We start from the raw sequence: 13242 nt of genomic DNA, 5'->3' as shown, positions 1-13242 counted from the left end.
CCCAAATGAACCAAGGCACCCAGACCCAACACCAGAGTGTCCTGTGCCACTCCTCTCACCCTCCACTTCCAGGCTGTCAGGAATTCCTGTTGGTTCTCCCCTCGAAAATGTGTCAAAAGCTGGGAGTGGTGGAGCATGCCTACAATCCCAGTATTCAGAAGGTTGGTGCAGGAGGATGGTGAGTTTGAGGCCATCCTGGGCTATGCAGTGAGTTCAAGTTCAGCCTGGACTACATAATAATATGCTATCTGAAAAAACTAAAAGAGTAAAGAAAGGGAGGAAAAGATGTCCAGAATCCACTCACTTCTTACTGCCTCCACTCATCCAAGCTGCTATCATTTCTCACATGGACTAATATAACAACTTCCCAGTTAGTCTATTCATTCATTCATTCATTCATTCATTTTGGTTTTTTGAGACAGGGTCTTGCTATATAGCCCAGGCTGGCCTCAAACACGTGAGGATCCTCTTGCCTTAGCCTCCCAAGTGCTGGGATTACAGTACCAGCTTGGCTAGTCTGTCACTTCTACTTGTATTCTCCATAATCTAATTTTGTCACAGTATGCATAGTGATCCTTTAAAACAAAAGCTAAATCTTACTACAGCTCAGTTTAAATCTTCCATTGGCTCAGCTATGCAGCTGGGCAATTTGCCACACATTCTCTTACCTCACAGATTCCCATCACCTTCCATTACAACCTTTTTTATTTTTTATTTTCTGGTACTGGGGATCAAACTCAGGTCCCTGCACTTGCAAGGCAGGCAGCGGAACCACTGAGCTAAATCCCCAGCCTATTACTTCCTGCATGCTCTAAGTTGCTTGGCCACACCTAACTCTGGTTTCCTTGGATGTGCTGATACGGAAAAGTTTTAGATAACTTAATAGATTGAATATTAAGGTAATTGTAGAAGCAAAATAAGTAATGGGTTCTTTTAAGATTTGCTTTTCCCATAACTCCTTGTTTAAAGTGAGGATTATCTAACAGGTAACTTCATTAACCTAACAAAGTTACCGAGCCAGGGTGAATTTACAATGTATATGGCCTATCTTGTGTCTGTGACTTGTAAATAGAAACTGGAATTGTATTTATAAATCAAAGACCACTAGGGATGAGATAATGGCTAAAAAGGATACAAAAAGGAAAATGCTAAACAAAGGGGGCGGATACTGACCAGACTGGTTTCTGGTGTTCCAGCGCACTCGCAAGAAGAAATTTTATTATTTTATCCGAATTCTGTGTTTCTGTGTATTTCTTTCTGAGATTTCTGTAACAGTGCCACCTCAGGTTGTTTGCATGTGCTAATCCTGGCCCTTCCCCCCCAGATATCCACAGGTCTTGCTCTCATCTCTCCTTTAGGTCTTTGCTCAGATGTTAACATTTTAGGCCTATTCTGACTATGCTATTTCAATTATTTTTATAGCATTTAATTACCTGTTAGCATACTACATAATTTTCTGATCTTTACTGTTTTTCTGTTTCTTCCTCTAGATTATGCAAACGCAGATTTTCCCTGTTTAGTTCACTGCCATGTCCTAGAAAAGTGTTTGGAACATAGTAGATATTCAGTAAGTATTTGTTGAGCAGATGAGTGAAGGCATTTTCTTTCACAGCTCTAGCCACAAATCAGTTTGAGCAATTCTAGAGTACACAGTTCCAGCAAGTTAGCTCCAAATGTGTGAGGATCTTGGTAATGAGAGAATCATTTGACTCAGATGCTCCATAGCAAAACTAAAACAAATCCACATTTTGATAAAATTAGTCTTATTAAAGCAAATATTCTCAAACTAGTTCCACACTATCTGAGGAGTGTGTGTGTGTGTGTGTGTGTCTCTGTGTGTGTTTGAGATAGGATCTTGCTATGAAGCCCAGTCTCACCTCCTGAGTGCTGGCATTACAAGCATGAGCTACCATGCCTGGCGACATGAGGTATTCTTTTAAATGAACACACATAAGATAATTTTTAAACTTCATAGCCTTCATTCTAACACTGCCATGAAAACTGCTACTCAAGAAATGTTTTTAAATGTTCATCAGTAAAAGAAACCCTGTATTTTCTTTTTAATATTTTCTAACTTAAACTAATCTCAGTAGAAACACACATACACATATAAAATCATTATATTATATATATATTCTTAATGTTTAATTTGATTCCTTGGTGTATCACCTAGGGAGTATACATGAAAGAATCATATGCTATCCTAATCTAAGTTGGTGACACAGTGATCAGAAACAATACCTTAATATATGTTTAATTAAAAAAACATTTAATCCAAAAATAATTTTTAAAGCCACAAGAAAAAAATTTAATGAAAAATGTTTTTTGCACCTGGCTTTGGAACTCTGAGAAGGTCCACCCGAGTCCTACATAACAGACTTTAGTTGTAGATAAAACTCAGGTGGAGTGAAAGTCTGAAAGATGTCCACTGAGGGCCTGAAACATAAAGTCTATTCAGAATGAAGAGGAAGCAATGGATTCCTCACGAGTGGCAGATGACTCAAGAACTGTCCTGAGTTTAGTGATGATGGAGGTGATAACACAGGCCTTTGCCAAGGGTCCCAGGTGAGAGGGAAATTCTCAATCACCCCAGGATCATTTAATCGAATTCCTTCCTTCAAGGTACAGTGTTCTAATTAAGCAACCTTGAAAGGGAAAAGAATTCCCGTGGACCATCCTCTTCTGGGCAGGGTGGGTGCTCACTCAATCGGTATGGCCTGCCCAGCGCCCTCCAGCCCATCCCCTGTTCTGTGGGCCATGAACACCTCTACAGGTGGGACTCTGGAAGTCTACTGTGCTTTCAGCTCATGCACCTCTGAGTCTCAGGTGTTAGGCACTAGCTGTTAATTAAGGTTTCCAGTGCTAGTGATCTTTGTGATTAGTACCATGAAATATGAGTGGAAATCCACACCATTTGACCTCTGTAATTGTGCTGCTTTTGGAAGACAGGGCCATGTCCATGAGAATAGAACTCCCTTTCTGGAACACTGGTACCAGTTTAGTTTTCTTAAATAGTCTTGACCTCCCAGACATTGTTTGTTTTGTATTTTAAGGACACATGTATAAGGCAATACCAAATTAGAGCAATGTAGACCAATGCCTTTACCTAAAAATAATTTCAATAAGCCAGGCATGGTGGCATATGCCTAAAACCCTCACTACTTGGGAGGCTGAGGCAGGAGAATCACAAGTTCAAACCCAGCCAGGGCAACTTAGCAAGATCCTGTCTCAAAATAGAAAAAAAAAATGTAAACAGAAAGTCTGGAGATGTAGCTCAGTGTTCCCTGGGTTCAATCCTCAGTATCCCCACCCCACCCCCCCAAAAAATAAAACAAAAGAAAAAACCCCCCAAAACGCAAAAACCAAAAGAACCCACAAATTTGCCAACTGATCAAAATTTCCTCCTTTTATCCCCAAACCAATTATTCCTCTTCATTACACTTTTTTTCTTGACTTGCTTATGAGACTTCCTCTCCCAAGAAAAGATCAGAGCCTTGAGAGAGGGCTAGTCTGACTCACATATGTTTGGAAAGCAGAAAAAAGCCCTGGATGTTAACAAGTTTTGCCACAAAACCTGTGGCTGTTTTGCCACAGCCTCAAGCACTGTCTGTTTCTGCAAACAAAAGCTCTGGACAGGAGCCAGGAAGCCCTAACACTGACGCTTTGGACCAGCTCTTGTGTTTCTGTACAAGAAGTCCAGTTTGTGGAAGAGATGATCAACTGGAGAAAACAAATTGCTTTCCCTGTGTGGGTCACTGTTTAACATTCAAGATGGGGTTCCAGTGGATCTGCTGGGAGATCAGAGTACCACCTGCTTTTTTTCCCCCTTCATTTCTTTTTTCTTTTTTTGGTACCAGGGATTGAACTTGGGTCCTTGTGCTTGCGCAGCAGGTGGCGAAACCACTGAACTAAATCCCCGCCCCCATCTGCTTTTTGCATCACTCTATGATATGTGGAGACACACATATGCACACCGGGTCCATAATCCTGAACTACAAAGCAGCTGTCCCTCAGCTCCAGGCTGCCCTTTTCAGGGCCAGGAGTCCCAGGGGCTCAGTGAAGAGGTCATGTGGAAGGAACAGCTAGCTGCACTCAATAAGCTGGAAGAGAATGCCTAAAAATCAGGGGGAAAAGACATCCACCCTTTGGCTAGAACAATTGCTCAAAGTGTCTCTCCAAAATGATTCTTTACTTTTAAATGATTTTAAAAGCTTGTCATAAATGAGTATGGAACTCCAGTTTTGTAAAATGATAAATTCTGGAGACAGATGGTAGTCATTGTTGTACAATGATGTGACTGAACTTAGTGCCACTGAATTATACATTTAAAAGCGGTTCAAAGGGTAAGTTTTATGTTATGCATATTTTACCACAATTTTTTTTTAAAAAAGCTCATCCTGCAAAGCCTTCTCTGTATAAGTGGGATCTGACAATATCAGAAACTAGCATGATAAGATTAGTTATGGAAAGATTGAAGCCATTGGAGATTTTGATGATCTACAGCTAGTTTTATGGCTTCAGGCTAGTTTGGTAGCAGTGCTACACGTCTGGATGTCAACAACCAAACTTATTAAAAGATAACTGGAGCCAGACCTGGTGGTGCAAGCCTGTAATCTCAGCACTCTAGGAGGCTGACGAAGAAGGATCTCAAGTTTGAGTGCAGCCTGGAAAACTTAGTGACTTATGAGATCCTGTCTCAAAATAAATAAAAAGTGGGCTGATGGGCCGGGGATTTTTTAGCTCAGTGGTTCCACTGCCTGCCTTGCAAGCACAAGGTCCCAAGTTCAGTCCCCAGTACCAAAAAAATAAAAGTAAAATTAAAAAAAAGTGGGCTGAGAATGCAGCTCAGTCTAAAGGCCCTGGATTCAACCCCTAGTACTAGTTGTTGTGGGTTGAGGTACAAAAGTCAAGAACTTGAGAAAGACTGCTGTTAAATTCAGTTATATATACATATATAAAACCCCAAATACCTTGTTTTCATTTTGTCTTTTCTAAAGCACAATTTCACAAATACATTTCACTTTTTGATATTTTAATGTATTACTATTTCACACAAGAAGGGAGTATTCTTGGAAATGAGGAAGAGTCCTACCTTCAGTTAGTATTGTGTGGAATGAAAATTTAATTACCAGAAATAATGAAGATTTATTGAATCTCTAAGAGTGCCCCCCCCCGCCCCGAGAAAAAAGAAAAAAAAGAAAAGAAAAAAGTGATGGTGTCTCTTTTTCTGGACTTGTTTCCAAAAAAACAATGCAGAGCTACTTTTCTGGGAGGTAGCAGAATGGGGGAGGGAGGCTTCAATGTCAGTCTGTTCCCTAGAGGACTTAGTGGACAAGGAACTAGAGAGTCGAAGGTAGTTTTTCACTAATCTGGGTAGTTGTCTGTTGATTTATCCATTCCATTATCACTTGGCTACAAAATCCCTATAAGCACCAGGTCTACTAAAATGTTCACAAAGAATTCTGGCAACATGGCATCATATAAATGCAAATAAAATGACTATTCCCAATAAAACTTTGGGAGATTTGTTAAGAGTTGCTTTTACTGTCTCATAAAGAAGAAGCATCTGTGTCAGGAAACTTTCTGGTTCTGCAGGGTAGAGTTGCTCCAGCAGATGGTGGCAAGAAATAGATAAATTCTGAGAAGTTCACCCAAATTTGATACAAGTCACTAGCCATCTGTCACGAAAGCCTTTATTCTTTTGGTAGGAGTCACATGATAGGGCTAGGTTTTTTTAGTTTGTTTTTGTTGTTACTTTACTAAAATGACTAGTACTACAAGTCTTTCCCAAGTTTAGTCATACAAGTATGACTTGCAGGAATTTTTTGTCTTCCCATATACTACCTGTATTCATTTACTGTTTTATTTAAATACCTTCCACTTTCATTGCTTTAATACTGTTCAAATAGGAAACTTCATACATAAAAACCAAAAACTAGCCATAAGTCTATGAAATAATGGTGTTTTTTTTTTTTTATTTTTGGTACTGGGGATCAAACTCGGGTCCTTGTGCTTGCGGGACAGGTGGCGGAACCACTGAACTAAATCCCCAGCCCAAAATAATGGTTTTGATGTATTGGTTATATACACTTTTTATACCTGGGTATTTCTGGCAAATGAAAAAAAATGTATGCTTTTGAATTACCTGATGGTAGATGTAAAGCAATTTGGGAAACATTGCCTTAAGGCTTCTATCAAACCTTCTAATTTCTACTAATTTTACTAGTATTCACAGGCTGTGGTTTTCTATTTTTTAGAAATGCAAATAACATAAAACATTGAGTCCAGGAAATTATTTCAGAGATAAACATCAAATTTTATAGAAGAATCAATAATTATAAAAATAATAATACTGTTCATTTATTATCAAGCCTTTTTACAAATATAATCTCTTTTTTTTTTTTGGTACTGGGGATCAAACTCGGGTCCTTGCACTTGTGAGGCAGGCACTGGAACCACTGAGCTAAATCCTATAATCTCAATTAATCATCTCAGGAACCCTAAGAGATTAGCAGAGAATGGATTATTATCATTTTACATATGAGGAAACTGAGGCTCAGAGAGGTTATGTAACCACATCCCAATTTCTTTGTCAGCAATGGATAGAGGCAACTTACTGTTTATTGTTTGGTCTTTCTGCTGGACTACAGCATACCACCCTAGACTTTGGAAAGGTTTATGACATTGTCCATTAGTAAGTTAGGAACTCTACCTTGGAATTGTACACACGATGATGTATTGATTGAAATAGACACATAATATTCTGACAAACTTATAATAGGGTTTTTCTGAGCATCTCTTTCTATTTGATGGGTCTATATTGACTGACCATCTAATGCAGTTATCTGTAAAACAGCTTTGTATGTCTCTCCTCTTTTCTCCCCCTCTCTCTGTATGTGTTCTTCCAAGTAGAGATTAACAGATTTTAAGGATGGAAAGTTAAAAGGTAGAATGCACCCTAGGAGTACAGGTACATCCTTTGAATGTTCCAGAATGCATTACATGAATTCAGAAAGGACCTTGTGGCTACCAACACCAGATACCTGCAGACATCAGGGAGAAAGATATTGTGTTGTGGGTTCAGAGTTTGAGTCTATTACTTTACTAATGTATATATAACTTCTGGCATTTTGTATAATGTCATTACTTTACAGCCTAAACTTGAAGAGAGGCATAGAAAAGCTTGTTAGGACTAAATGCAATAAATCAGCAATGTAGGCAGTAGGAAATCTCCTTTTTAGGTGTAATTTCATTATTATTTAAATTAAATTGTACATCTGATCACTGGAAAGCTGCTGCTGCTGTATTCTTATATGTGTGTGTGTGTGTGTGTGTGTGTGTGTGTGTGTGTATGTTTATTTATTGTGGTACTGGTGATTGAATCCAGAGCTTCACACTGAGGTATGTCTCCAGCCCTTTGTAAATTTTTTATGTTGAGACAGGATCTTGTTAAGTTGATAAATTGCTTAGGCTGGGCTTGAACCTGTGATCCTCCAGCCTCAGCCTCCTAGAGGTGTGTTTTACCACAACCAGCATCCTCAAGTTTCTTATTGTACTTCAGGATCCAAGCCGATAATTATTAAAACTTCCCTGGATGGATTTCAGTAATAGTCAAAATGTGTGTGATACCTTAGCTGATCTACAAACATCCTAAAAAAGCATTCCCAGCATCCTAAAAGAAAGTTATGAACTGTTGTAAATTTGAGTCAATTAAAAATTTCTTATTTCAGAATATATTCCTGTTAAAGAGAAATTTCAGTGACATTCATCTAAACAACATTACATTTATTATATACAAGTAAATCACTTTTTAGAAAAATACCAAGTGACTATCAAAGTGGTTTCTGTAGTAACTGAATAAAAGGAATATGTGCAGCACTCTAGCACCCTGATAGTTGACAAGGATTGTTTGCTTAACCAAACTGTTGTCAGACTCTTAAACCTAGACCTATCTGTGTACTTTGTTATAAAATCCAATTTATCAAGCACCCTGCTAATTTAACAGAAATCTCCTCACCCCCAACACTTGTTGTCTGATCACGCTTGACATGTGATCAGGCTCCCATTCCCCACCACTCCCCAGGTAACCTCTGATCACCCTGGCTTGTCTTCAGCAAGAATCCTCCAAGTCAGTTTAGCCAGAATCCCCTTACCCCTGATGTTACCTTTTACTTATTTTTTATGTACTGACCCTCACTTGGCTCTTTGATTCTAATTCCCACTTGCCCATGCAGTGTTCAAAGATGAGCCCAATCTCTCCCCTCCACTGCATAAGCCCTTCATAGTTGTGATGGTTTTGAATAAAGTCTGTATTACTATCCTTTGATTAGTATCATAGAATAATTTTTTTCTTTAACATGATTGCTCCCTAATATTTATTATTCAAGACAGAGAGTTATAAATGGAAGGAAGTAGAAAATGAATATAGTCAATCAGCCAGTGTGTAGCCAAAGGCTTATAAATCTTACTGCTCTCCTCCTACTACCCCTTGCCAGAGAACAAAACACCATATAATACCATAATCTCAGACACAGCAAGAGCTTGGGTAGAACAAGAAAGTATCAACAAAAGAATACAGTTATAAAAGGCCAGAAACACTAAGATTTCATTCTAAACATTGGTTGGCTTGTAGTACAAAAGAAAAGAGCAAATGCCTTCAAATTTTAAGTAAATTGATTATGTTGTTAAATAAATGATTCTACAGAGTGAGATATCAGAGACACCTCCTTCTGGCTCTATTGAGTTACTGGTAGCGGATTGTTATGGTTTGTATCTAGATATCCCCTGAAAGCTCTTGTGCTCATAGCTGGGGCTTTTCAGAGGGGGCTGGATTTAGGGTGTGTGATACTAGGATTAAGGGTGTGTGATAACTAAATTGGTTTAGCATAGATCTGGGTGTGGATGATGGAAGTCCTACCATGGGTGTGGGTGGCACCATCCAAAAGGCTTGTAGCCTGGATGGGACAAAGGGCAGAGGGAGGCTTGCTGCTGCTTTGCTACTTCTGCCATGAACTATTTCTCCTCCATGCCATCATGCCTCCAAGCCAGCCAGTTATAGACTGAAACCTCTACAAATGGTGAGCCAAAATAAACCTTTCCTCCTTTAAGTTGTGAATGTTGGGTATTTTGTCTTAGAAATGGAAAAAGTAATTAAGACACAGATTTACAGTCTGCTGAGAACACTGAAAAAAACAAGTGGATAATTTTGGAGGGAGAAGAGATTCTTGAATTGAACCTGTCAGAGAGTTTCCCAAGCAGCAAGGTCTTGAGGGACCAACATCCCCCAAAAACCAAAAGTCAATGAATGAGCTTGACATTCTTTGAGCTACTTTTCCCTTTGAGGCGTTTCCCTACTAAGTTAAAGGATAAGTGGAGGGCAGATGCTAAGTGACAGAGAAACCAACTCACTGTGTGAAGGCAACAACAATTGGAGTTCAATATTGCCAAAGTCTTGGAGGGCCAGGTTTTATGAGAAAAGAGAGTAACAAAAGAAAAGAGCCCATCACTTGGCAATCTTCCCTCAAGCCATTTCCCAATTATTTTTTCTTCCCTACACTGGGGATTGAACCTAGGAAACACTGAGCTATACACCTCTCTAATATTTTTTATTTTGACACAGGGTCCCCCTAAGTTGCCTAGGCTGGCCTTGAACTTACGATCCTCTTGGCTCAGCTTCCTGAGTAGCTGGAATTACAAACAGGCACTACTATACCTGGCAATTTACCAGTTCTTAACTTGCAAAGAACAAGAGGCAAGAAGTCAAATGCAGAACCAAGTAGAATTTTAACACTCTCACCACTTAAAGAGACAAAACTAAAGTTTAGGACATACAAGGGAGGGCAGCTCCTCACTAACCTTCAGGTTATTATTATTATTTTTTTTTTTTTTGAGAATACACCTGGAACCAGAGGTAGATCCAGCAAAACAAAATTACAGCCCCACTTCAAGATGGCTCAGTTATGACTGGACTAAGAGGACTACTCTACTCTAGTCATCTCTTAGAAAATAGGTTGAATCCTCTCTGGAGAAATTTTGTAATTTTTCATTTCCGATGTCCAGTATTCAATCAAATTTACCAGACATTATAAAAAACAGGTAAAGCTTGTATCTAGAAACAGACAAATTCCATATGTGTGAAGCAGGTAACCCATATATAGTTACTGAACAAGAACTATAAAATAACTGTGATTGTTAATTTATCTGTTTTATGAATTTCATTTGTTTCCAATTCTGGGATTCCATCATATCCCTCAGCTCCTCTATTTTTTTATCTGTGTCTGCTCTAGAGTTATTAATCATGTTTTTCACTATGGACACAATCTCTGTTGTTGTTTGAGAAATAATTTCTGATTTTATTTTTTCTAGATCCTCTTTTGTTGCCAGTTCAGGGAGTCCAGGTGGTTGAGTATCAGATTGTTCCATCTTGTTGCCCCTTGAGGTTGCCTTAGGTGATCTAGAAGTCTGGTTCTGAGTCTTGTTCACATGTCTTCTTACTTCAACAGATGCAGCCTGGTGCACCTCTGTTGAGGTGACTTTTTGCTCACCCAGTGGTCTTCAATTTTCAGCAAGCCACCAAGAGGCCTTTTCTCTGCTGGTGAGTACTGTGCCAATTCCTGGGTTCAGAATGGTGGCCTTCTGGATCCCTGTGCTGCCCTGTTGTCCTGGCAAGGTTCTGGCTGGGGCCTGTGCACACTTGGGATGATGTCTGGGCTTGCCTCTGGCTGGGGCCTGTCCCCCTGCATAGCTGTTGTCTGAGTGGGCTTCTGGCTGGGGTATGCACACGTTTACCAATGGTATATGGGTGGGTCTCTGGCTGTTGCTTGCCCACCTGCATAGCTCTTTTCCAGGTGGGCCTTTGTCTGGGGCCTGTGGGCCCAAGCTGCTAGTGTCTGGGTGGGGCCCTGGCTGGGACCTGCCCACACTCACAGCTCTGGTCCACTCAGGCTTCTTGCTGGAATCTGTGTGCACTTACAGATGGAATCTGGGCAGGCCTCTTATTCTTAATTTAATAATATGAACTTTTAATAATGTATTCAAGAAAATAAATAATATATCAACATCATTCTGTTACCTGAGCATGGCAACTTGAGTAAGAAATGCCCAACTAAATTAGATCAGCATAGTTCTGGGGGTGGCTGAAGGGATTTACTGAAGACAGAAGTCCCACCCTGGGTGTGAGTGACAGCAACAAATAGGCTTGTTGCCTGAATGGAATAAAAGAGAAATGAAGAAGGAAGGCTCCCTTCTGTTTCTTTGGAGGAGCTCCAGTCTTCACCTTCACCTTGGACGCTGTCTCCTCTTGGCTTCCAGTACAGACCCTTCAGCCTCCAGCACAGACCCTTCAGCCTTTCAGTGCAGATCCTTCAGCCTCCTGATACAGACTTTCCCAGGACACTACACTGAGTTCCAGGCCTTCAACTGGATCTTTCAGATCTCCAGTGTGTAGACAGGCCTTTTATACTCTTCTCCACTTGACTCTGTGGGTGACCATTGTAAGACAATCTTGTAAATTTTTATATATCTGTAAATTTGAATTAAATCTGTTTCTCTAGTAAGCACTGATTGACACAATCAGTAAGCCAAAAATTAGTTGAAAATTATATTGCACTACCTATCTATTAAATGGCTAAAGTTAAAAAGATTGACAATACCAAATGTTGACAAGAATGCAAAGTGGTCTGTACTCACACATGTCACTGATGGCGGAAAAAACCAGGCCCACCACTTTAAAAAGAGATTATAAAATGTGGAATTTCACCAAAGAACTCAAACTTCTCAAAAAACAAACATATGGGGTGAGTACAGGGTACAGAACTTTTAGAATCGTGGAGTAAGAATCTCTGAAAACCTGTTCCTCCAACAAGAATACTGGCAAAAAGTGTCAAAATCAACTTTTTCAGAACTCTGGGAATTAACTAAAAGCGTGCAGTAATCCAAGAGTGCTTGTTCAAGAAAAATGATTGAATCTTGGTAAGAACAGTTACCTTTGCCCTAATCCAATCCCCATGTCTCCTACTCTGTAAAGGACTTAAAAAGTAAGAGTTCTACAACTAAGGTGTCTGTACAGAGCAGTGCAGGTATGGAGCTTCCCAAAAGTCCATTCCTGGATGACTGGTATCATTTGGTCTGTTTGGCAGCTAACTGAAGAGCACCATTCCCAAGGCTTGTCTTTATTTAACCTGAGATCATGTATTGATTCTGACAGACACACACAATGACCTGACATACTTATAGTGTGGCTTTTCCCAGCTTTTCTTTTTATTTAACGGGCCTATATTGATTGACCATCTGATGTAACTGTCTATAAAAGAGCTTAGATGTCCCCAGGGTCAAGTAACCATTTGAACATGGTAGTAGCCAAGTCAAGGGTGAATCTTTGTATGGATTCTTCTCTCCTGTTTTCCAGCCTCTATCACGCACCCTGTTCTTTGGAGTCCTATCTCCAAACATACTACCAGAAGACAGATTTACAATTTAGATACCATTGTTTGAGAATCCTGGTTGATAGTATCCTACATGCACCAGCCAAGGATAATCACTTAGAGTTCTTGAAAGCTGCCTCACTGCGAAATGGTCCCATGCCTCACAACTGCTGTTCCTTTATCCCAACATGTTTCCTCATTCCCTACCATTCCTGATGAAGTCCAACTCCCAAGGACAGCCAGCTAGCTGTCCTTTGGTGTGGTTCCATTACTTCTATAACTTAACCCTTACTTTACTGGTTATGATTCTGAGCATTTGCGCATGGTTTGGCTTATAATGTATAATAGGTTCTCAGGACATGTAGGATCAATCAAGATCTCAGGGACTCTGGACTGTGTAACAATTATGATTATTCTCAGTTCTAAGATGTTTGATTCTTATATACATGTAATTCTGATATTGGTGGCTTTAACAAATGTTTGTTTTATTTTATTTTATTGTCTTTTTGGTTTTTTGTTTTTTGAGACAGGGTGTCACTATGTAGTTTAGGCCTAGTATCCCAGGCTGACCTGAAACTTACAGCAATTGTCCTGTCTCAGCCTCCCAAGTGCTGGGGTTACAAGTGTGTGCCACCACACCTGGCCCTTAAATGTTTGTTTGCTTCTCCTTTTATTTTTGAATGAGTAGCACTTGTCACCTTATTATCTGAGAACCAAACACATCAACCTATAGAACTCACACCATTAGAGGCCAGGACAAGAGGAAGCCACTCTTCTGTGTGTTTAGGCTATGCAATGGTGTATTGGGCTGTAGTTCTGA

The 13242-nt window shown here is 39.8% G+C and overlaps 1 protein-coding gene and 1 pseudogene across 4 annotated transcripts in view; one reads left to right on the top strand and one right to left on the bottom strand.

The window, feature by feature from the left end:
• The window catches only part of Mamdc2 (MAM domain containing 2), a 177342-nt gene that overhangs the window by 12571 nt on the left and 151529 nt on the right, over positions 1–13242 (bottom strand). The window lies entirely within an intron of this gene.
• The window catches only part of LOC106008818 (kelch repeat and BTB domain-containing protein 8 pseudogene), a 97158-nt pseudogene that overhangs the window by 52561 nt on the left and 31355 nt on the right, over positions 1–13242 (top strand). Inside the window, exon 4 of the transcript XR_001183007.3 lies at positions 10503–10594. The product of XR_001183007.3 is annotated as a kelch repeat and BTB domain-containing protein 8 pseudogene (transcript). The remainder of the gene's footprint in view (positions 1–10502; positions 10595–13242) is intronic.

This window comes from Heterocephalus glaber, unplaced genomic scaffold (assembly GCF_053883595.1).
Source record: "Heterocephalus glaber isolate CG9 unplaced genomic scaffold, H.glaber_assembly_v1.0 deba00001481, whole genome shotgun sequence".
Classification (NCBI taxonomy): domain Eukaryota; kingdom Metazoa; phylum Chordata; class Mammalia; order Rodentia; family Bathyergidae; genus Heterocephalus; species Heterocephalus glaber.
The sequence above is the reverse complement of the archived record's forward strand: the minus strand, read 5'-3'. Positions and strand labels throughout refer to the sequence as shown.